This window comes from Engystomops pustulosus, chromosome 2 (genome assembly GCF_040894005.1).
Source record: "Engystomops pustulosus chromosome 2, aEngPut4.maternal, whole genome shotgun sequence".
Classification (NCBI taxonomy): Eukaryota; Metazoa; Chordata; class Amphibia; order Anura; family Leptodactylidae; genus Engystomops; species Engystomops pustulosus.
In genome coordinates, this window is record NC_092412.1 from 56,792,106 (window position 1) to 56,818,985 (window position 26,880).

At 36.7% G+C, this 26,880-nt stretch overlaps 1 protein-coding gene across 1 annotated transcript in view; it reads right to left on the reverse strand.

Annotated features, from left to right (window-relative positions):
- The window catches only part of LOC140117722 (twist-related protein 2-like), a 41,189-nt gene that overhangs the window by 12,587 nt on the left and 1,722 nt on the right, over nt 1–26,880 (reverse strand). The window lies entirely within an intron of this gene.

Sequence of the window (26,880 nt, forward strand, 5' to 3'; positions counted from 1 at the left end):
TCTTTTGCTGGGCTGATACAAATCATTGGTATGTGGGACAAACCAATGCATAATGGGAATTAAAGGTGGATGAACGGCACCAGCTATTCCACAGATTCTCTGAGGGAGTACAACCACAAGTGGGTACCGACCAAGAACACTCACCTCCAAGGGGGTCAATGTGTTGAGTGAGAATGTGCAAAATATCATGCCAACCCTTAAAGAGAACCTGTCATGCAAAATAACCCCCCTAAACTAAATATATTTTCATAAACTGCCATTAGAGAGCATTGCCTCTATCCCTTCATTGTCCCTCTACATGCCTGTAAACCTAAGCAATGAGGTCCTAAAGCTGTATGCAAATGACCTGTGAAATGTCCAATGAAGCATTAGCATATTCAAGCTGTCCACTCTATTCATGAGTGGGAGGCACAGCCACACCCCCAGTGCATGACTGACAGCCTGTATAATGGAGTGAGGCTGTATAATGATGTGCTTCCTGGTGCTGGTGGCCACGCCCCCTGCAGCCTGTGTGTGCATGTGTGTGTGTATATATGAGAGATACAGCAGCTCCAGGCAGCCATGTTACAGCAGAACATGTCAGATTCATGTGTAGATGATGTCTGTGCCTCTCACCTGTATATTAGGAGGAAGCAGCATGTCAGCAGATGCAGCACAGATACCAGCAATACTTTACTATACATTACACACAGACATGAGCAGGGGGAGGAGAGGGGGGGGTAACAGGGGTGACATCACTGCCTCTGACCATGTGACCAGCCTCATTTACATGATAACAAAATAGATGATTTTACAATGAATAATGTATGAAATAACTAGATAAAGGCTGGGATGGGATCCTTGTGAGCTGCTCCAACAGGCAGAGGTGACAGGACTAGTGGCAGAGACCTGATGACAGGTGTCCTTTAAACAGAACAGAGCAGCCCCGGCTGCTAAGAACATATTCAGACAAACTTAGCCAGGTTTTTGCTGAGCTTTTCAACCAAAGCTTCCACTGTGGCAAAGTTTCTGAAATAAGGAAACAATCATGTATTCGCCCACTGCAGAAGTCAACAAAACCAGTTATATGTTAGGCCAATCGCCCTTACCCCCCATATCATGAAAGTTTTTGAAAAAATAATAATGTCCTATCTAAAGAGAGTGGTAAGGGGGGAACTTGACCCATTACACTTCGCCTACAATGAAAAAATGGAAGTCGAGGACACAATAATGTTCCTATTGCACAAGGTCTACCCCTATCTGGAATTCTCGGGCACCACTGTGAGGATCCCCCTATGGAATTTCTTGAGTGTGTTTAATCGATCATATTAGGGAAAAAAATGACTAACCTAGGCTTGAATCCAACAGTAATCTACTGGATCCTCGACTACCTAATGAACAGGCCACAATTTTTACAAATGAGCAAGATGCATTCAAACAAAAATTAGCCACTCTATAAGCCTCGAACTACAGACAACACTCATCATATGTATTCGGAACAGGGAGGATAAAGTCTAGAGGATGCCTTCGACAAGTTCATTTGGAGTTTGGAGTGAAAACAAAAAACTCATCCTAATCATAAACAAAACCTAGAGACCTGCGGAAAAAAAAATCTCCAAACCCTTTGAAATCCAGAGCCAACCAATAGAACAGGTTCACATATACAAATATCTGGTCATAGTCATTGATGACAGAGTTGAATGGAAGTCAAACTCATGGTGGGAGATTTAACCTTTGTCTTTCTAGTTTTCCTGTCAGTCTAGATCGTTTTTTGTCTTGGTCTACATTGTCTAAGTTGGATTTTTCTTGGGTTGAAAATCGGCGTGTTCCGGTAAGTCTAACATTGCTGACTGGTGTAGAGGATGCAACTTTTTTTTTTTTAAAGTTGCAAAATTTTTCCGAAAAAAGGACGAAAAATTGGTTCTACTGTTTCTTCCTGACAAGTTTTCCATCTGAGACCAGGCGAGCTTCTGCAAGTGGCAGATAGCCTATATGACTAACTTTAGTGTAAAAGGCTGGATTCCTTAGATAAATAAAGTGAATTCATCCCAAAACTGTGCAAAAGTTGTGGTGCAAATATGGAAAAGCCGCAGATAAATTAGCAAAGTCACAACTGCTCAAAAATCTGAGACTTTTTCCTACTAAGAAAAAAAAGGGAAAAAAAGATAAATCTCCCACATAGACTTGAAATCCTTCAATATCTGCTATAGGGTGCTAAAAATGTTCTACAAGTCCATTATTGCAAGCATTGGCTTTTTTATATTTGTGTGCACGGTAGGCTTCATCAACGAAAATGACAAAAACAAGTATGCTAAAATCAGTAAAAGAGCACAGAGTACTATTGGCGTATCTCTGACCTCATTCGATCATGTATGGAAGGATACAACAAACAGCACCCAAAGTCCCAAAATTACAACTGCAACGGAGATACATCAGTGATTGATACCATCAGATGTGCTGTGGAAATGTGAGATTTCCCAACTTCTTCACCCCCAAATCCATCAAACTATTTAACCAGGAAAACTATGGAATAGCCCCCTCCCATAAACTTACACACCTGCCCCCACCAAACCCACTCCTTCAGACTCTTTAATGTATGTGTTCTATTTCCTTTTTTTTAAAACTATGGAGATCATACACAGCAGGTCTGCATGTGGGATCATCATATCAAGTCATGTCAATCAAGGAATGGGAGGTGTGGCTATACAGGATACTCATGAATAAGCCAGACTCCGCTTCAGGGAAGACATTGATCAGACCTACCTCAGGTTATTTGCATATAACTTCAGGAACTGAATGTTTAAGTTTACAGGCATTGAGATGGAGACAGTAGGGATAGGGCCAATGCTTTAATATGGCAGTTTTTGAAAATGTATTTAGTTTTGGGATTTAATGTGATTGACAGGTTCCCTTTAAACACTGTATGATTTTTCTCTGCAAGTATCTGTAGGTTTCCTGATTTGTTTTCATAGAGGTCAAGCCATATAGAAATCAAAAGTTATAAAAATTGTTCTATATTACATGCAATTTACATGCTCTACCACCAGGATGAAGGATTGTAAACCAAGCACACTGACTTACTGGTGCATGTCCCTCTGGCAGGATCTGCACTTCTTTTAGCTTCTTATGCCCTGTTTTTTTACAAAAGAAGACTTTAAAAGTCAGGCAAATGAGTCTGGGGCTAAAGACTGCATCTGTATTAATGGAAATGGAGCTTCTTAGGTTCATTAGCATAATGTTAAAGCCTTTTTTTCTTAAACAAGGGAATAGGAGGCTAATTATCTTCTGTCAGTAGAATAATAACAAAAGTATAACGGGTCTATTAAGTGTCTATTGATTTTAGAGGACGTTCAAAAAGGTTTATCCCCTTAGTGATGTTTACACTATAAACATCATTTTTAACTCCTTACTTACAATTTTACTCAATTTTATTGCTTTTTTGGCTCCTATTACTCATTTATGGTGAGTGTAAAATTCTGAACATTCACTAGTATCTGACACATAGAAAAAGAAAGATAAGACAGATCAGAGATGAGAGATGATGAGATGCATGAAACACACAATGACACTCTCCAGCACTGCTACATCTAATCTATAACAAACACAGTCAGCCTGCTTATGCAGTTATATCATACGCAGCTCTGCTCTACCTCATTCCCCTGATATAATGATCTTATCTTTGCCTGTAGCTTGTAGATTTATTTTCTGTTGTAAATTTATTATCTGCTGTTTTCCGACAGGAAATGCAAGAGTCTGTGTGTGTGAACTGGTCTTGGAATGCAGGGGGAGGGGCAATGCAGTGACACTGCAGTGTGAGAATCTATTAATTAGAAGAATCTGTCCTGACCGACCCTAAAGTCAGATGATTAACAGTCAGATCCCGTGGCAACCGAAATTGTGTACACCAGGACTTCAGGTGGTTTTCATTAAAAAAAAAATTAGTTTTTTAAATAACTTATACACCAACACTTATAAATTGTTATATACCAATTTCCAGAACAATTGGAGCAACAGAAGTTCAGATTTAATATATTCTGACCTAAACCAAATCTTTTGAAAGATTCAGTGAAGCTTCAGTGAAACGTTGAATGTTGATTCAATCATCTCCAGTCCTCACATCCACCACATAAAAAAACTCTGGAAACTTCTAAAATCTGTAAAAGGAGGACGGTACTTCCAAATCTACACCCCTGTCTGCATTCTTTACATGGCTGACAAGTAGTTTGAGCCACAATGTTGCCGTTTCAATAAATATATTTTGAGTGACTCTTGGGTTTAGGAGACGGGACACCAAGAAACCTCTTTACAAATTGCCTTTCCTTTGCCATTTTTAATCCTTAACCAATAATTCACTGTATAATCCTACAGTAAATTCTTTGTTTTCCTTGTGGTTTCTGCAAATACCACTCCATGACTCGCTGTGATTACCAAAACCTTAAATGGTTGATGCATTTCTTCCTTTGTATTAAGCCCATAACTAGACTCTAAACCAAAGCAGGATACTTTATATCCTGTGGAACCCGAGCTTCCTGGGTTATACATTGTACTGTATGTGAACTGTTTATCATGTAACATAACAAAGCTACCAATGAGAACTCTATGGATTTCATATAGTCCTATAAGTTCCAAGGTTATAACTTCCAAGGGGATCGAGAGTGGGGAATTGTTGAAATGAAAACCATAACTAATATAATTGGAGCAAGATTGACTGTATATTGTGGATGATGGATGATTAGTGTAGCATACTTTCCTTCACATTTGATCTGTTTTGAGGGTTCATATTGCCCATTTTTTTGCTGCGAACCTCTTTACACTTTTTTTTGCAAGTTTCTAGTCCACCGTCACCTTTTCTGTAAGAGAATATATAAAGGGTTTGCTGTAATAGCCTTGTGGTTAAAGTTTGCAGTTCGTGCGGATATAAAACTGCATATCACTTTAATACACACGTCATGACAGTGTATATGTCTTTTTTTTTTTTATTCATCGTAAGAAACTGTCTGCTTATACAGAAGTAGGCCTCATACACATAAATGTATGCTGGCCCAGGCTGTAACCCAGGTAGGCATATAACCGGGCGTAGGAGAGAGGAGGGGTGAGTGCTCCTCACCTCTCCCCTCTCCATAAGGAGCCTTGCAGCCGCAAAGTATTTCCGGCAAATGATAGAGCATGATGTATCTTTTTACCAGCTGTGAAATTGAATGGTAACACATTGGGGCACATTTACTTACCCGGTCTCTGCGCGATCCCCGATCCGGACTGTCTGACAAGGATGCACTCTACCGCGATTCATGAAGATCGTGCGCCCGAAATCCTGCATGTGTCGCTTCCCCGCTCAGGTCCGCCGGAGTTCACCTTCTCCTTCCTGGTGTATGTAGGTGCATGGCTTGCGACACAATTTTGAAGTTAAATCCCACAATTTGTCCAAATCCGTCGGATCTTCCGACGGCCCCTCCACCCCCCGATTTGTGTCATGAACGCCAGCGCGATTGCACCAAAATCCGATCGCATGCACCAAAAACCCCTTTTAAATCTGTGTCCAAGCGTCGCAAAACGGAAATCTTCCGATGTCTGACGAATGCACCTCTATGGTGGGTGTAAGCTAGCTGCCATTCATACGGCTAACTTACGTCCAATATATAAGTTCCTAAATGTGACCGTATATGCTACTATTCCAATACTATGCAATCTTTTGTAATGCAGAAGCTCACGGGAGAATTTTTAGTCTGGCTTCAGGCACTACCTCCCCATAAAGTCTGCATGGCGGAGTACCTCCCAAATATCTGGATAGTGGTCTATACCTTTTATGTTCTTATCACCCTAATTGATACTGGTTGACTTTTCTCAACTCTCTGTCTACAGAAACTTACTGATACTGATACCCAAAGTTTCCAATCAACTGCTGTTGTCTTTGACTTACTCACAGGTGCAAAGATCAGTCATATTTACCTATAATTACATACCAGTACTAATAATATTAATATAAATAATATGTAAAGAAACAATCTAGTCTAAACCTAGCCAGGACCCTGTTTCCCATAATTTACATGCACAGTATGGAGCTACATATGTATATACAGTGTAATTGTATAAAGGTTACAGGTACAGCTTTATTCACTGGGGATTAATAAAATACTAAAAAATTAAATAAAATAATGATTTTAATGCCTGTTTCATGTGCCATCCCATTAGTTAATAAAATGAAAACAAAAGACTAAACATAGCAAACCACTTAAACACCTACACAACGAAAAATATGGAAGTAAAGTAGTAAAAGGCGAAATACCTAATAACAGAGATCTAGAAAACTGTGAGGAATTGATACAGGAAGTATATTGGAAAATTGTATAACTTTTAATTATTAAAATAATAATTATAATAATAATTATTTTATTTACTAAATTGGGAACACCCCTTTAAATGCACACATGTCTTGTCAGAGCTGCATATGTACTAGTTCTGTCATCCTATATACAAACCTGGATAATCTCCTTTACAGCATCCTGTGTACTTTAGAATTACACCTTTAACTTATGTATTACAGATGACAATGTGAGATTTCACAATAATCTCTACAGTGTTATGTTCTATTTAGGAAAGTGCATGAATCACAATTGCCTCTACAAGCTTTATCATCTTACAAGCCTTTAGGAAACTTACAAGAATAGAGATTTGGCTTTGACGTTCTGTTTGTATGTGACTTTTACTATAACACTCTAAAATGTTTGTGCCTCCTTTGTTATATTCTGTAACCTAGTATAGTATATATTTTTTTTCTTAGTAGCATCAAGTGGATTTTCTTACCACAACACTACTTGCTCTAGGCCAGAAACCATTTCAGTCCTATTCTAACTTCCAAATACAAAGGTGTCAATTAGTAGGTATATGAAACACAACTAAATACCCTATAGAGTGGTAGGGGTAGTTAGTACATAGCCAGGCTGAACAATCCTCCCTATATGTTATAACATATATAGCTTTTATTAGGTTTAATTAGAAAAATAAAACTATCGCCTCCATTCCCTGAGGATGCCAGTTAGTTGCGAAACATGTTGGGGGGAGGGGTTGCTAATGGTCAACAAGTTATATGGAAGAGGGGAGTAAGAGGGGTCTTTCTGCCCAGTTGGGGTGTGTTAGTTGGTGGGCATACTCTACAAATCTCCCAGGATGGCAACATTGGGAATAACTAACTCAAAACGTGCTATTTGCACTGATTCACCAGAGATCCAGATGTTCTGCAGGGTCAAGGTCAATGGTCCAGCAGAAAACATCTCCCAAGGTTTGGTACCAGTAACTAACATTCTTATATAGTTAATACAATAAATATATTTATGTATGACAAAAGTATAGAATAAAGTTAAAGTGGACAAGCACAGTACAGATTTCTCAGGTGGACCCATTTACATCAGTCCAACACTATAAAATATCAAGCCCCATCACTGATAGTTTATACAGCTGTGTGAGGGGCCACTCAATATTGTAATGTTATGTAATAGAATATCATGTAATCTGCTTTGGTAGGTCAAGTTGATGACGTACAATAAGCACCAGATCTGTTCCATTGTTTTTGACCTGTAAAGACCTTCTTTAATCCAAAGTTAGGAAAATTGTAACATGCAGTGCTTCTTTCACATCTTGACAGAACATTGTGTATTGAGGTGACTTATGAGTAAATGGAGCTTCTATCTCATAATATTATGTTAAGCGAAGCAATTTGATTAAATTTGATCACATTTTCTGTATACTAACCTATTCTAACCTATGACATCCAGATATGTGATAAAACGTCCACCCATTTTTATGCTGGCAACATTAACTTATCATGTTAAAGGGAACCTGTCATCAGAAATTGACCTAATAAACCACTACCAGTTTGTTGTCAAGCAGCTGAACACATTCCAGATTATGTTTCTTTCATGACATGTTGTGGTGGCATCATCCAGAAAATCAGCTTTGAAGTCAGATGTAACATGGTTGTATAAAGTTAAGGGGCGGAGATTTTAACACTGAAGTCAAGCTCTCTCTTCCCCAGAAAGCCTCCTTAACTGTAATTGACGGTCCTACATCAAGAGACATCACTAACCAGATCTCCTTAAGTCTGATGCACAATTTCTATCACAGAGGAGGAGGAGTTCAGAATTAAACTCTCCGCCTTCTTGACTTTATACTTTATAGAAATTAAAATTTCAAAATTTCCATCCCTTCCAACTAAAAATGATGACATGTCCCACTGTTCTGCTGCCAAGCGAACTTGTCTCAGGCTTCCGATGCACAGTCATGTTTGTAGCATGTCTACCCCTGGCACTGCAAGGGTTTCACCATTTCCTCATGTAATTTCCCATAATCCCTTGTGTCCTGGATGACTTTTCTCTTATAATGGAAAATGCTGGGTTTAATTGACAAGTCTTTAAACAGAAAAAACTCCTGGCACAGTATTTTAAATGAAAATAACTGCGCTTAACTTCAAAAGAAAGTTCCTTGGGATTTTAAATGAGTGAGGGGAGGGGGAGAGAAGAAGAGTGGGGGCTTCTGGATACAGCGTGCAATTATTTCAGCCATCAATTTTTGCATTGGGAATTCCTTTTGGTAGAATATGCAAACTGGGAAAAATTACAGGAAAAGTGGATAACCGGTTATGTATGGAGTTTGCCTTTCTTTGTCTTTATATTAATGCTATAAACTTATCTGATTAACACACTGTACGGCCAATGGCAAATGAATTTGACCCTTCATTATATGTTTTCTTACTTTTTACATTCCTTTTAACCAAACTGAGAACACATAGTAAATAGATTTTTCTAAAACCAGATAATAATTATAGAAGATGTCAATTTTTTTTTTTTTTGTGATCATTTAAGGTGATCGTCTCAATAGGCAACACAGAAACCTAAATGCATTTCACCCCCTTCATAACCCCACATCTATCAGGTCTATCATTTTACACATCTCTGACTAATGTTTAGCTGTCTTCTTTATATTTATAAGTAATACCTTATGATATGTGAATAACTTGAGGGGGTGCAGAGGGTGCGGTCACAACCGGGCCCATAAGGTGTCACTTTCCCATATGAGAAGACTAGTACTATAAACCATACATTATAGTAGGGGGCCTGGCACAGACTTCGCACCAGGGCTCATCAGCTTCTAGTTACGCCACTGGGTATTACAATACAGGGTTATTATCTCACAGATGATTATTTCTGATGGAATACATAAACGCCTGTGTATAAAATTTGAGAGATAAAGTGAAAGGTTCTGACTGGAGTGGTGACGTTGTAGGATGACATCTTCAAGGATAGATCTTAGGGTAAATCTAGTCTCCAGATAGGTATCAGCAGGAACATAAACCATGCCAGGAATATTACATTAGAAAAATCCTGAGATTGCCCCTGAACTGTAGGTGTATAATGACTGGAATATGGACCTTCAAATATATTTCCTTTTTCCAGCTTTTTATCTCAATTTACTTAGTGTGGCAACAATCAGTATATACTGTATTAAAGAGGACCTGCCACCCCGAAAATGACCCTCACCAACTGACCCCCCCCCCCCATAATCCTCTCCCTAGCCCCTTTCTCCCCAGCCAGTTTTAAAAAAAATGTATTTGTGGTAAGTTGATTTAAACCGATCCGACCTCTTACTAAATAAGAGGTCAGATCCTCGTATCCTGTGTGCTTGCAGTTTGCGTTATTCATAAGGGTGCCGGCCAAAACGCCCCCAGCACGCCAGCGGAGACCTGTAGGAGAAGCCGACAGCATTGCATATATTACGTAATCGCTGCCGGCTCTCCGGTGCTGTGGGTAAGCCTGGTGCGGCCACAGCCGCTGTTAGTGTTAGGCTGGCAATGTGAAGAAGAAAATTAGTTAGTGTTAGTGCGGTGCGGCCGTATTGCGGAAAGCTGGCAGTGATTACGCAATATATGCGATGCTGCCGGCTTCTCCTACAGGTCCCCGCTGACAGGGGCGTGCTGGGGCGGGTGTCGGCCGGCCCCCTTATGAATAACGCCGACTGCAAGCGTACAAGATACGAGAATCCGACCTCTTATTTAGTAAGAGGTCGGATCGGTTTAAATCAACTTACCACAAATAATTTTCTTTTAAAAACTGGCTGGGGATAAAGGGGCTGGGGAGAGGATTATGGGGGGCACATTTGGTGGGGGTAATTTTCGGGTTGACAGGTCCTCTTTAATACTTGCATTGGGTATTATAGTTGGTTAATATGGAAGTGCCTACATTGATGTCACAAAGTTGATAAAGTTTCAGAGACATCTATTCTCGTGATGACTGAAATCTCAATGTTATGTGTTTCTTTTAAACATGTAAAATGGAAGGTTATGTTTTTATTGGATAGTCGAAATATCCATGGAAGGGTTTTCAGATGTCATCATCAAAAAATTCATTATAGACATAAAACTTATAATGGTATCACTATGGTAGATAATCCACTCAAAGTGAAAGGCAACCCCAGCTTATAACAATATTTACTAAGACTATCTGGGAGCTGCTCAGAAGTGGGCACGCCTGGCAGGGGTCCCAGTATAGGATATAGACAGATTACATCCAAAACTGGATCCAAAACCATCCTAACTTTGTAACCTCTGACTTATTTTAAGGCTTAGCCTTACAGAATCATGTAAATGAGAGTATTTATTCTCAAAAACCTTCAGGAAGTGTTCTTAGAGATGAAAGCATGCCACATTGTTGGCTCCACGCAGTAAAACGCGGCATAGAAAATCATTTTCCTTTGTGTGAGCCTTTGCTATAATCAGAGGAGAACAATCCAAGTGGCATAAAGCTTGAAGTTTTCACATTCTGTTAAAGAGTCTTTGGCAAAATGACATTGGTAATGGAGCAGCCTAGTAAAAATCAGACGTATCCTGAGTTCACAAGGACGTAATGCTATTAACTCTATCATTGCTATCACACCCCGGGAAGCCATTTGTTTTTTGCTTTTTATTAGAACACGGTACCTAGAGATATTTTCTTGCAAATTTGTGTTAGGCCGCATTCACATGAACGTAGGGGACGTATGTACGGTTGCATGGTAGTGTGTTGGGGCACAAAGGGACCCTTTAATAACCAATTACTTTTTAACTATTTGTTAACATTAACTATTTGTTAACATGAAAAAAAAATTGCTATGTTTTTCTTGTGAAAAATAGAGGTGTATAATAATTTACATCATTCCACGGGGTTAAAAAAATCTATTCTCTGTATAGTGCAGTGGAATATGTTGATGTTTTAAAAGTGAGAAATATGTGTACTGTTAACGTCATAGTGGGAAAAAAATCGCTCTCTTACCAAAACGTTGCATTTCTGGGAATCTGTGGGATGGTTTGGTAACACACTTATGACCGAAACTTCTTACTAACAACTAAGCATTTAGTCATACGTGTAGAATATAAAGAGATGAATCATTTTTGACCTATTCCATATCCATACCCAAAACTCGGGAAACAGTTTAGGTCTTTAAGAAGTCTGGAGCAACGATCTTAACATTTTACTAGAGTTCCCATGTGTGCACTTGGCATATCTGTATGCACGCTAAATTATTTTGGGCCAAACTTCAGATATTTCTGGCAAAACCACTTCAGAAAATGAATTTAAGAAACAGTAAGGATCTGAGAAACATAGTGCACATATTTGGTTGCCCTTTGAAGATCTTTACCCCATGGGACAAGATGTATTCTATTGCAGATGCCCATAAATCAAGAAGGTCCTGTTAGTATCTGTATATTAATAATTTAGTTAACTCTTGTGTACAAGTTCCTGCATGTTGATCATGTAGATATCTGGGATTGATGTCCACAGACATCTTGTATAATGTTAGATGCTTTACAGCATGTTGTATGTGGATGTGCCAATTCATCAAATGGGATTTATATCTTAGGCATATTTTCTTTGTAAAGTCAAATATATTATACCCTTAAATTACAGCTCCATAAAATTCCATTGGCGCCCTCTCAAGTATATGTATAGATGGAGTGTGTCAGAAATGTCAGCCAGAATTCTGAGAAAACCTGATAAGTCTTCAGCACCTTCAGTTTTAGGAACTGGCGCGATGCCACAGCTACAGGGGGATCCCATTAGTATGGGAATTTAGTTGGCATCAACTATTTGTATGAGAAAGAAATAGTTTATCAGGCCAAGGAGCACCAAAAATATCTCATTGGCATAGACTATAGAGACAATTGCTCATCTCTTGTAGTGTAGGGCTCTGCGATGAATTCATGTAAAAGAATAGTTAACTGTAATCACAGGGTATGGCGTGAAAGTTCTGGAGTCACCTAAAAAATGTTCTGCATCACATGATTAAAAGTTTCCTAAGAGATATATAGTCTTAAAGAAAATCTACCATTTGTTTTTATGCATTGTGAACCAAACATACCTACGCTGATGCAGAAACATATCTTGTTTAATCCCTGAACTGTGTTGTTTTGCTCAAAAAACTATTATAAAATTCAGGACCTTGGCAAAGCTGAGTGCAGACTGGCTTCTGTACATAAAAGAGCTGCTTGAACGATCCAGACAGGACTAATCAACCTGAGCTGGATGACTTATACACAGCAGGCGTGGGATGGTGCAGCAATTGATTGTTTCTGCCCACCAGGAACAACACAGTGATGATGTATTCTCAATTTATGCTGGGCAGGACAAGGCTGAAGCAGTGCATAATTAGGGTGAGAAGAAGCGATGAGCCAGCAAAATCAGCAAAATCACTCAGTTCAGGGATTAAACAAGATATGATTCTGCATCGGTCTATTTACAGCATTCTCAATGTATGTTTTTTCATAATACATAAAAGCAGATGGTAGATTTCCTTTAAAGGGACTTACCAGTTTGAATCCCATGAAACTACTAGCCCTCTTAGGTAGGGTTTGAAATGTCCTTTCTAGAATTCCTTTTTTAATGTAAAACTGTTCACCTATGAGCAGAGAAGAGTCATTTATTTCCTGAGATGAGTCAAGTTTAGAGGGAAGAGGGAGCCTCATTCCGTTCTGCATTAACTAGAAACATGCTTTTGGTATCATTTGAAAGATAAAAATCTCCTATGTCATGCTTGTTGTTCAGTTAGCTACAGAACTAAAGGTTTAACTCCTTGTTTCCACAGTTCTTTTGTTTATATTACTCCGAACCTGACGCATCCTGAAGGATGGGATTCATATTTTTAATATGACAATATAATTCTAGGTACTATAGAACCAACAATATAGATGTCTGAAGTGACACTCCTCCTCAAGCCTCTAAAAGTGACTTATATCAGGCTATACATGATTCTTCTCCATTTGCTTATGACTTTGGTAATTAATTTGTTGGTAAACAGTTAAAGGGGTATTGTCATCTGGACATTAAAATTTAATTCAATTAATTTCCCATATATATACATTTCTTCAATTGAATGTTATAAAAAAAATGATCTGTGTGAAGATAATTTCCCATAAATGCAGTCATATGGTCCTTAGAAACAGCTGTTCTTGGATATGACCACCTCTGCTGGAGAAATTACACAAACAAACTAATTGTTGTTTAATATGAAATGGCCAGGAAATACTCCATGTCCCACTGCTAGGGTCTGGGGGTGGTCGTATCCAAGGACAAATATCTCATACCTAAGGGACAATATGACTTCACTTTTTAAAATTATCTTCACAGAGGTACATTTTTAAAACATTTTTAACAACTGAAGAAATGTATGTATAAAGCAGATGAATTAAATTTAATGTGAATAACAACCTTCAGTCAACAAAGTACAATGAGGGAAATTGCTATTATAAAGAGGTAGCTGACATCCAGCAGAACCACCCATTGGACCCCTGGACTTTCCCGATAATGGAATTAGTATTTCTCCAAAATCTTTTTCTTATTTTATATTAATCTGTTTCTCCCGATGTTCATAGACTGGACTTGTTCAACATGGCAGGTTGGTTACCTTTGACTTAGTAACCCACTATTTTGTATACCATGGACCCATATCAAAAAATACTGTTGTTTGGTTTGGTACTAATAGCTGAAGGCTGATTCTACTTTCTGCCTGTGCCTAAAATATTTCTCAGGTTGACCCACCTGTTACATCCATGATACATACAGTATATATATAAATAGTAGAGCATCAGTGCTACAGTTTTTGCTGAGGAGAAATTAATTCACCATTATCCTACCAATAACCCCTAATATTGGCCAACATGAGGCCTCCAGGTATAACCGAACCCTTACTATATTCTGTTGCCTCCATCGTAGTCTGAGCCTTGTAGTTTGATCGCAACCAGGAAGCTACGTGTTTCAGACTACTGTTCGTATGGGGGTTTCCAGGTTTTTTTTGATGGAGCTCAAACGCCTGTATTGGTTTTTATGGAAAAACACAACAAGCTGTGCTATACTATACATAGGCATCTAGTAAAAATATATACCTTTAACATAAACATGCATACAACTTTTTAAAGTGGGCTCCTATGACAATAGATGGAACACAGTGGTATCTGTAAACTTATGCAAATTGGGTTTCTATTGGGAAATCCTCCCAAACTTGGATGGATTTCATAACTTTATATGAAAGGAGCCTTCTATGCAGAAGCCTACCATACAGGAACATACGTGTAATAAGCGTTATTCTGGAACACATGTGTTGGTAGTAGAAGTTTTTCATTAATGAAAGAGAATAATGACTTTCATCATCATTTTTACATATGTGAGTAACTGAGAAAGAGAAGATGACAGATAATTCTTCAAGGAGTCCTTGAAGTACAAATTCTGCTACATCTGGTTGTCAACAATCTGCGATATTTATATGTAAAATATATAAATGGACAGAAACATGCAAGATAGAAGTAGCCTGTATATAATAATATTGGGTTTAAATTCCACATTATAAAGGAATCCTAATTACATGTCTAGTCGATTTCTATCTCACACTTTATCTTAAGAAAGGCTCTGTAAGACACATGGGCTGCACAGAATGTGGCTCTAATTAGCCGCTTTCCTTCGTTACAATAAACTGAAAAAATAGCTATTAAAAAGTGCCAAATCATCTTATTAGAGCGGAGGACGAACATGTAATTGACTATAAATCAGGAGTAACTTATAGCAGACACAGCTGTAATATTTCTGTTAGCAGATGATCTGATCAAGAGCCACATTACTGGTTACACGTGATCTGGATAAAACAATATTAGTCATTCCATAATGTATTATCAGAACCGCTCTCCTCATAGGTAACCTACAGGAGCATGTATGAAACTATATATAAAGGCGCAGACAGAAATTCAACAACCGGTCTTAACTTTGCCTTGACATAAGGGTGTTACTGTGTTATGGCTCCATACTGTATCTGGTACCTATCATTTTCTACTAGGCCCTACCATACCTCTTATACAGAGGTATACATTTTCTATATTTCGGATTAGTCTCTATATAGCAGTATATTATGTAGTGCAGAGCCATATGGAGGCTTTCGCTCCTTGATCATTTTCTGGCTTACCAAGAGATACAGATTCCCTAGTGTAGGTGGGGGTCAAAGATCGTTATTGTTATCCAAAAACATTTCAAGACCCAGAGATAATATATAGTTGCTTCTCTGTTTTTATAGTTCTTAGGTGAGGACATAACCTTTGTACCGTATATACAGTGAATAGACCTATGTGTAATTCTGAGTAATAGCATCAGCCATTCACAAATAATATTTTGTTCAAAACATAATTTATAAGTTTCCCATTGTGGGAACCTCAAGAAAACGGGTCACAAGTTTTCTTGATCACAAAAAAACAGGTCTTAGGCCATGCCAAAGTGCAACACTTCGCTATCTTCAGTAGTTGCATGGGAGACCCTTGACATTCAGACACATATCCTGTCCTGTAGATAGAAGATTAGTAGTGGTCATGGGAAAACTTCTTTAAGGTCAGTTGAAGGATCTTTAAAAATCATAAGTAAGACATATCAGAAGAGCCGACTTGAAAGAAAGACTTAATATTAGTCTAGAAAGCAGCCCAAGCCTTGGGATCTGTATCTGCCATGAGAACGGGGGTCCCGCTAGCCCAGCTACTTTGTAAGTGAATGGAGGGAGCCAAACATGCACGACCACCTTTCCAATCATTAGGGTCATGAGATGGCGATTAGCTCAATCACATTCTCACAATGGGAAAAGCTACTTAAATTTAACGTATTTTTTGGACTATAAGCACACCGGATTATAAGGCGCATCATCAATAAATGCCTGCTTAAACATCCGGGCTCATATATAAGGCACACCGGATTATAAGATGCACCTGATTATAAGGATGAATGACCAGCAGGTGGCAGACCTGTGCACAGTTTAAGGCAGCTGTTGTCTGTAAGTACGGTTCATATATAAGGCGCACTGGACTATTGATTTTATAAGAAAATCAAAGGATTTTTTGTGCGCCTTATAGTCCGATAATACGGTAATTTCTTGAAGCCACATGAAAAATAAGCAATTTTAAGAAAATACCTATAGCCCAGCAGTTTTTAACCATTTTTTATAAGTGCACTGTTACTCAAGTGTCCTTTGAGCAATGATAAAAGGCTCCATGAGCAGCTCCTCTAATCTCTGCAGTATTTGTGTAATTGAAGTAGTTGATTTGTTACATCAGAGTAAAACGTGTTATGCAATTCCTCTTATTTTATAAATTCTTTTTCTTCTTTACTACCTTCAACTGCACCGTGTTTCACAATGCGTGCTCTGAAGGTTACCTGGCTTCATAAATGATTTGCTCCCTGTATCTCCTCTGCCTGAGGGTAGTCCATACCTCTCCTTCCATGTCTACATCAAACTGCTTCAAAGGCAATGGAAGGCATGTGTGACTTCAACTTTCAGGAGGCTATTAAACACAGAGAGTAAGTAAAAAAAGCTGGGGACATCACATAAAAGCTCGGAAACTGTAAACATCTGGTGTAGAGTGGATGCTGGGTTCTTCTTAAGACATTTCACGGCCCAAGTCAAGCTAGAGAGGTCTTACTAGCCGCATATATTCCAGATGCTTCACATACTTTTTTCTAAGGGTTCTCTAGACACTTTCACATGCTCAATGCAAAAATAGAACTATATATAAACTAATCATAATGAAGAACACTGTACCAAGAAAGATCCATTCTAAAGTAACACTGCGCCCAACAAACCTCTACTAATACTCTGTTATCTTATCCTGTGTTCTTTGTTATTTTATCCTCAGTTCACCCGCACAGCCGTTCTTGCTCAGTCCAAACATGTCGCTCCTCAGTTCTTAGTCTATTTATCCATCACACAGATATTTAAAGCTAATTACCTATTATCTACCTATCTATTAATATCTATCTATCCATCCATCTATCTATCTATCTATCTATTTATCTCATATCTATCTGTCTATCTATCTATCTATCTATCTATCTATCTATCTATCTGTCCTTCTATCTCTATCTATCTGTCTATATATCCTTGTACAATTTACCGGTATCTATTAATGTATACATATATCTATTACTATAAATCTCATATATATCTATTTACTACTATCTATCTAACTATTAGCAAATTATCTTCATCTATCTATCTATCTATCCATCCATCCATCCATCCATCTATCTATCTATCTATCTATCTATCTATCTATCTATCAATCTATCTATCTATCCATCTATATATTTATCTCATATCTATCTGTCTATCTATCTATCTATCTATCTATCTATCTATCTATCTATCTATCTATGTATCTGTCCTTCTATCTCTATCTATCTGTCTATCTGTCTATATATCCTTGTACAATTTACCGGTATCTATTCATGTATACATATATCTATTACTATATATCTCATATCTATCTATTTACTACTATCTATCTAACTATTAGCAAATTATCTCCATCTATCTATCCATCATCTTTCTATTACTACCTATCTAATGTATATTTATCTATCTTCTATCTCGTATATTTCCATCCATCTTCTATTTATCTATCTAGATTCAAAGAAACGGCAGCGCACGGAGAATTGTGATTAAAAAAGGTGAACTTTTATTCCATCATCTTGATGCGCTCTGTTGTGTGAGCCTTTTTCAAACAACGTTTCGGCTCACACAACAGATGATGGAATACAAGTTTGCCTTTTTCATCACAATTCTCGGTGTGCTGCCATTTCTGTGACTTTATTTATGGAGGACCTGAATCCCGGCCCTTTTTTGTATGTGCACCCACCATTTTGTTACTTGTTGTAAAAAACAGTTGACAGTTGTGCAGCTTTTAAATGTTCTGTTTGTATTTATCTATCTATTTGTGCCTGTTCTATCTAGCTATTGCTATCTTTCAATTACTATCTATCTATGTTTATACATCTATGGCTTGTACTCTTCATTTCATCTATTTCTATGATATTCATACAGGAATATATATTAGAGCCAATGCTTGTTTCTATCCATGGCGTATACTCTCTATATATTTCTATATTATCTATGTATCTTTTACTAAATTATCTATTAAAACTGAAATGTATCTAAATTATATAATGATTATAATAATTAATATCTATCTAGCTCCCTCAGAATTTATGCCAACGTGAAAGACATCTCCATTCACATGTATAGGATGGATTTTAAGCCTTAGTCATTTCTATGACATTTTTATCTTGCATGTGAATAATAGTAGTTCATTTCAGGGGGGGAAACTCTGGCGTTTGATCCTTCAGTAGTCAGGTGACATTAATATATTCCAGCGTACAGGTGGCAACTGGGAACTGAACAGATGTTTAGACCCTGTGTAGATATCCTATTGCTAGAAGGCTCTTTAGAGAAACATTTCTGCAAATTATATTTGATTTGATTATATTAATCGTTATTTACCTCTTTACAGGATGAGATTGATCTCACATCAAGTTTTTTTTCATAAAAATCCATTAAATGTAATAGTTTTCTTTTTTTACAAAAATAACAACTCCACCTGTTTACTTTGTTATGCTTTATTATGACTTTGCATTATTTTAATAATTTTGTGTGCATTTCGTATTTGATAAAAAACTGAGTATATATAATTATTATCCATAGTAATTGTAATTAGTGACATTTCCTATATAAATCTGGACTTATTTTTGCTCCAAATCCATTTTACTACTTTTAACTTTCATCTATTTCATTCTATGTAAATGACATTCTTGTGTAGGATATCTCTTAATATTAGTCTAGAAAAATATAGAAAATTAGTCATATGTAAATATGAAAAATGTAAATATATTTTGTCTTGTAGATTACATTTTACACTTCTTTACCATAAACTCCATAATGGCCATTCTATTTGATCTTAAACCATCACATTCCATATATTTTTATGAAGTTGGACCTGGTTAGTCATTTTCTTTTCTCTTTTATATAGTGGTGTTATTACACCCCCCATATTGCCACTATAGTAATGTATTACTGTGGTAATTACTTACTACAGTTATACCTTCCTATAGCAGCTAGTCGAGGGTGCCTTACCCTTATTGAGATACTGATGTAATAGTGTAATTCGTAAACTACAGAAACAAACATTGGCTTCCATATATTCTGGCTGATGTGATACATTTCACTTTTATCCTTTTGGGCACTGGAGAACAGGCCATAAATGTATGAGATGTAATTGAATTTACATAATCTAGTTAAGATGTTTGCTTTAGTGAAAGTGACACCACCGTAAGTGAGTCTGGGAATAGCAGACTGACTTGTTACATGCTAATCACTTTGTGTTTCTAGAGATGACATAAACTCGCCTACTGTTGTCTGCTGGAAGGTAAACCAATAAAAACAGCAAGATAAACTCTTATGTGCTGAACGCTCTTTTGGACTTCTTTTCCCACTATTCTCTGGTCACCTACTCTGGTTCTTCTTCAAAACGCCAAAAATCTTTTGCCTTTTACTATTCTCAGCATCTCACAAGGATGAGCCCTCACAACACGACGCATTTCAGAGCTTCCCGGGATATGGTCTCTAAACAGTGACAGGGGTTAAGGTTAGAATATTCTGCATATGTTCATGTCGTGAATTTATAGAAGAGACCAGCTCATGTCTGATCCCTGTAGATACAATCTGGAGTCACTTAGGTGAGAGGTAACTACTGCCATTTTCTTTTACCAATGGCTATGAAAAGTCACAACATGATATACAGAACGGTTATCGGTTTATCTTATCAATCTGACTATCCATGTAATAAAATGTTTAGCAATACATTTCTTATTATATACCGTATATTTGTATCTATTTATCATATCTCTCTTCTATCCAACTGTATGTCTATTTAACATTTTGCATGTCTACTATTATCTATCAATTTTATTATTTTGTGAATATCTATATACCCATATACCTAACATGTAGAACTGCAGAGAATATACTAAGTCCCAAATTACTATCTTTTAATCTATCTGTTTAATAGATTATGGGCCACATTTATCACTTTTGTGCCCGTAAGTGTAGTAGTTGCGCCTAAATTCGGGCGCATTGTTGCACCAGAATTATCACAAGCTACAACCATCTGTGATAAGTGCATTTTCTGCCTCTTATTAATACCTTTACTTTCACACAGTTTAGGCGCAATTTTGGCGCAGTTTAGGTGCAATGATAGATTTGGGCAGTTACATGTGATCCTGCTACAAGCTCCTCTCTGCTTCTCCCACATCCCAGAATGAAGATAACACTCACAGCAGCACCCAGGTGTGTGACACCCAGCACCCAGTGACCTCCTCAGCAGGGGCTTCTCCTGGAGGGGATCCCCCAGTGCTGGTCTCCTGCTGCACCCCTGTAATTCTAGCCCGTATTCTCCTCAGACACGGGGGACACTTGTTTGTACTATCTGCAAAATCCTGCAAACTTCTCTCCTGTCCTGCCAGAGCTGAGGAGCTGAGGTGTTGAACTGTGAATAGAGTCTGCAGGTAGAGTATGTAATGTCTGTACTAGTGACTGCAGTGTCTGGCTGAGCTCTGCTGCTGGGGATGAGCTGCTCTGCACAGGGGCTCAGTCTATCTGTCTATCTATCTATCTATCTATCTATCTATCTATCTATCTCATATCTATCTATCTCATATCTATCTATCTCATATCTATCTATCTATCTATCTATCTATCTATCTACCTATCTATCTATCTATCTATCTATCTATCTATTGATAGCTCCAAGCAGCACAAATCAAAATAAAGATGGGTGCGTGTTACCAGGGACAGGCTTCAGGTCCTCCAACAATAGGACTAGAAAAAAACAGCACTCCAGCAGGTAATACTCAACAGAAAAATTGGGTCTTTATTCCATAGTGAGCAACTATGTTAGTGAGCATCTTACTATGTTATAAAGACCCACAATCGACTGCTGGAGGGCTATTTTTTCTAATATTTTCTATCCATCCATCTACCTATCTACCTAACATGCAGAACTGCTGAGAATTTACTAATTCCTGAAAACAAGTTACTATCTTTCAATCTATTTGTTTAATAAATTGTCTAGATATATCTTGTATTGTTCTATATCTATCTATATTTCTATATTAATCTGATATAATATGAGGCATTCTGTTTGTTTAATCTGTATATATATATATATATATATATATATATATATATATACATCCATCTTTATCTATTTTAGCTCTTATCTATTATCTATCTATTTCATCTATCTCTTTATGAATCATCCATCATTGGTTGGATTTATCAGAGCTTATGCACCTGAAATTAGGCATAAAAGCTGCGAAAGTAGCGCAGTTCCTGGCATAGGTCAGAAATTGTGCCTATTTTTTTATTTATGCCACCTTCATGTCAAGTGGGCGTGGAGGGGCATGAATGGATGTGCAGATATAGAGCAGGCTCAATTCTTCGCCAGGTTGGACCTGGCATAGAACTGCCCATGGCACAAAACCTGCAGGATTTATCAGACAGCCGGAGCCTCCTGATAGATCCAGCGAGCACTGGAGGTGGGGATTAAATAATACCATGACCCACAAAGTGCCAGGTATGATAAATCCCCCCTTATCTTTCTATCTAACCCACTCACCTATATATTATCTATCATCTATCTATCTATCTATCTATCTATCTATCCATCTATCCTTTCATCTTTGTATTCTTTTGCATTATGCAGTACTAAGGAGAATATACTAATTCCTAAAAACAAGCCTCTAACTTTTTATCTATTTGTTTAATATATTGTTTATTTATCTTGCATTTTTCTGTATCAGCCATCTATGGACTTTTTGTCTATCTATCTATCTATCTATCTATCTATCTATCTATCTATCTATCTATCTCACATCTATCTATCTATCTATCTATCTATCTATCTATCTATCTATCTATCGTCTATCGATCTACCCGTCATCTATGTATTATCTATCTTTATGTATCTTTTCATCCAATTCATATCTATTATCTATCTGTCTATTTATCTCAACATTTTTGTATTATCCATTTTTATCATACTAACATCAATCTAGCAAAGTTTTCTTTTTCTATCTCTCTATAAAGATATTTTACATGGTTCTTCCTCCCACATTGTTCTACAATTTTCTAATTTTGATTCACTCATTATTACTGATATTTCCGATATCTTCTGGATGTCTCCTTTTCCATAACAAATTGTTCATTTTTGGATTACAACAGGAAACACCTGTTTAATAATTGAACAAGCATTAAGAATGAGGACTTTGGACTGCAAATCCTGGCACAGAAGTGAAAGACTTCTCTAGTAAAAGCTACAGTAGTCTTACACTTTATGTAATGAACACCACGACAGCCTACATTTTATATGTAGACAGCAGCCTATACTGTACACGTGCTGTAGATCATGACTTTATAATAGTGTTTAAGTAGAAGGGAAATTCTTTATAGTCCATATTTCCACATAGCATTGAGTTTAAAGACAAAGCCACAAGTGTTACGTAAGGAAGAGTTAAATAATAATGTTCAGATTATGAAAAATATGTTTTCTATAGTAAATTATAAGACATTTCTGCTTCACCATGAGCTCCTTAAAGAAGATTGATTTGGGGTTGGACATGTTTGTGAATTGAAGAGAATTAAGAAATGTATGATAGTAGAAGAATAGTAATGATAATAGATACAGGTGGTCCCCTACTTAAGTACACCTGACTTACAGACAACCCCTAGTTACAAACGGACCTCTGGATGTTGGTAATTTACTGTACTTTAGCCCCAGGCTATAATGATCAGCTGTAACAGTTATCAGAGCTGTCTGCAATTAATATTTATTGTTAATCCTGGTTCTTATGACAATCCAACATTTTTAAAATCCAATTGTTACAGAGACCAAAAAAAAATTGGTTGGGGTTACAATTATAAAATATACAGTTCCAACTTACATACAAATTCAACTTAAGAACAAACCTACAGACCCTATCTTGTACGTAACCTGGGGACTGCCTGTAATACTGTATCATTGTATGATCTGCACTTTCTAACTATATATACCACAGTATCTGGACTATTGTCACCCTTGGGAATAGTAGACATGCCTAAAGGATTCTGTAATCAAGAAACCTAAGTCTGAAATCAAAGTCTTTGTGCTCCAATTACTTCTTATTACATTGGCTGTGACCCTGACGTTTTCCATCGCAAACCTCCACAAATCTACTAAAGTTCCCATCAATGATCAGTGCAGGATGATGAAAAGCGATCTATACAGGAAAGAAAAAAATCCCCATAAATAGATTGAATTCCTCTGTGTAAATCAGCAAAAAGAAAGAACGCTAATCCTCATAACAGGCTGTATGTCATGGCCAGGTTTTTACTGTCTATTGCCAGATTTTGTGAGTGAGTACAAGCACTTGTGCGGAAGACTAGGCAGGATTCCTATAGAAATAGTCTGACTTGCCTTGACAGCTGATAAGGCTCTATGACCTGCCACTGTGTAGTAGTTCTGTAGATAGAGTAGATCACTTTGCCGCCTGCAAATACGCTTCGTAACTATGGCTGCAAGTAATTATAGAATGTTTCATGATAAAATTAACGATCACAGGATAAATATTATTTCCATTTTGTTATAAGGAACTAATGTTGAGAGTAGTAGTTGGAGATAACAACACTGATTAATTTTTAGAATACACCCATATATGATTGTAATGGATTTACATTGGGGGTTGGCTAGCCGGGCTTCAGGTGATGAGAGGTGACCTCTAACCCTAGATTTATTGAATAATAGATTTAATAGTAATGGAAAATTAGCATTGTGGAAATTAGCATTTTGCAACATTTCTGGTTTGTGTATTTTAATATCCAATCTTTTACTTTTTAGTCTTTTTCATTAAATTAAAAAGGGAAAATACACTTGGAAATTAAGAAAAAGAAATTCCCCTATATTAGTGTATTTTGTGTAAATGAAGTTTATTTATCTTCCTGGATTACTTAAGATTGACACCGCCTGACATCTTATACACAGGGTGCTATTCCCTTCTTCCTGGAACCAAGCAAAAAAAAAAAACAGCCTGTAGCTCATTTGCTCCTTGATTTGCTAAAGGTCCCAACAGGAGCAGACAGGTCAAGTGTTAATGAAACAAACATGATTCAGACATTTGTCTCTGTAGATGGATGTGTCTAATAAAACCCCTTCCCCATGGTGAACTCCAAATAATATATCACCTAAATTACAGGTTTAGACCAGTGGTAACATGATTTGCTTTACAGCTGACAAATTTGGTAATGTACCTGTAAAAGTAGAATAGGAACTCATCTGGTCTTATAGAGAAGAGAATGCAAAACTGTGAAATGTAATGCAATTAGGTAGAAGTCAATTATTTTTCATTATTAGTAGTAAGTGTTTGATATAGTTTAGTAATAGTGTAGTATAAGTATTATCTAGGTAGTATAGTGTAGTAATAGTGTTACATAAGTATTATCAATCATTAACAATTGTGCTGGTAGTAGCATAGATTTATTAGTAGTAAAAGTATAATTGATAGTAGTAAAAGTATTAATGATGGGTACATTATCATAATGCTTTTAGTATCAATAGGAGTTGTGGTATTAACAGTAAAATTATTCTTAGGGATGGTACCATTACTAGCACACAATTATTATTATTATTATTATGTTTAGCTGTTTTATTGATATTATCAGTTATAGAAGTATTAGACATCTCTTGGTAGAGCAGCAATATTAATGGTATAAATACTATGGGTAGTTGTGTCAGTATTAATTTTATAAGAGCTTGATGTGCTATATATATATTTTACATTTTAATTCCTATTACAATGTAAATAGGAGAAGTAGGGAAAGGCGTGATAATAGTAGAATTACTAATATGTAGGGATTGGCCATAATTCGAGTAAAGATACTATTATTAAATTAATAGTATTAATGCAATTGTTGTGAATGTAGTAGCAGCAATAAGATTTGGGCACTTATATTACTTTAAAATATTCTATTGTTATTAGAATGTGTTATATTATGCAAAAATAATCATTAATATATACAGTATATATATTACATAGTAGTAGTTTTTCTTAATTAGATGATTTTAACTACTAGTATTAGGAATATACGTTTTTCGAAGTACCAGTAGTAAATATTAAGTAGTAGCAGTATTAAATCATTCTTATTACTGATTGTTATGAATATTTGCAGAAATATTAGTGGCAGCAGCATTGAAGGTGCAGAAATTACTATGATTTTTATTACTTTTAGTATTTAGTTTAATAAAAGTAATGTTGGCGACAGGTGTTTTGCTTTATATAATATAATATTTTCTGCAAGTGTTTGTACTTTAATGTCTACATAACACAAAATATCACATGAAGACTATTCTGACTTTAGTATTTTATTGACAGTTGTCAATCAGCAGTTGTAAATCTGCTGTATGTACATTCAGGTGCTAGAATAACATGTGTCAAATTGCTACCAAAACGTTGTCCATAACACCTGCCCTGCTTGTGGCATGTGGTAGACTCGTAGGTAATGACAATCCATGTCTATTTTGCCTTGGAACAATATAACTAGAGTTTGACTGCCTCCGATTTCTAACAGTTTATGATATGACTTCAGGGAATATAAACACTTTATTACTCACTGAGTGTATATAATAGGATAGTAAAGTGATTGCTTTAACATATGAGGCCATGATGTAAGCCCAGTCAGATTGGGTATTCTGTGACAAGGTTGTTAGTACAACAGAATCCAACATCATTGTGCTGCACAGCCTCCCATGTGTTCAGAGACGAAAGGCCATGTTTATATTACAAAATCCTCATTGCAGAAACTGGAAACAAGCACTTTGCTACAAAATATATGAGCCGAATAGATTTTGGAAGGATGGCGACTTTGAGCTTTGATATTGGTCTTGTCAACACAAGATAAATAATCTATAATAATTCTATACTAAACATACAATGTGAGAAGCAAACGGAGCTGAAAAGATATCTGCTCCCCTTGACGTGAGCTGTGAAAGCTCTGCTAAGTTTCTGCAAAGACTTCTATGAGAGGCAAGTGAATCTTAAGAAACAAAATACACATTTCTGCTGTAATTTAGAAAGTGGGAACTCATACCATAGTAAAAGAAGTTGAAAATGCTACAGTTTTAAAAAATACCAGTCCAAAATCTGAAAGGGGGAGGTTCAAAAAGTTACAAAATTGCAAAACAAATAAATGTAGCTTTTGATTGGCTGAAATCTTGTACACATCCTATAGGTGGTTAATGTATTGTACATTCTATATAGGTGACTGATTTCTGGTACAAATCCTATAGGTGGCTGATGTCTGATACATGTCCTATAGATGGTTAATATCTTGTACATATTCTATAGGTGGCTGATGTCTTGTACATATCCTATAGGTGGCTGATGTCTTGTACATATCCTATAGGTGGATGATGTCTTGTTAATATAGTTTGATTTTAAAAGTGTCATGTTTGTGTTTTATTTATTCATGTTAAGTGCAAAAGGTAATTTTCAT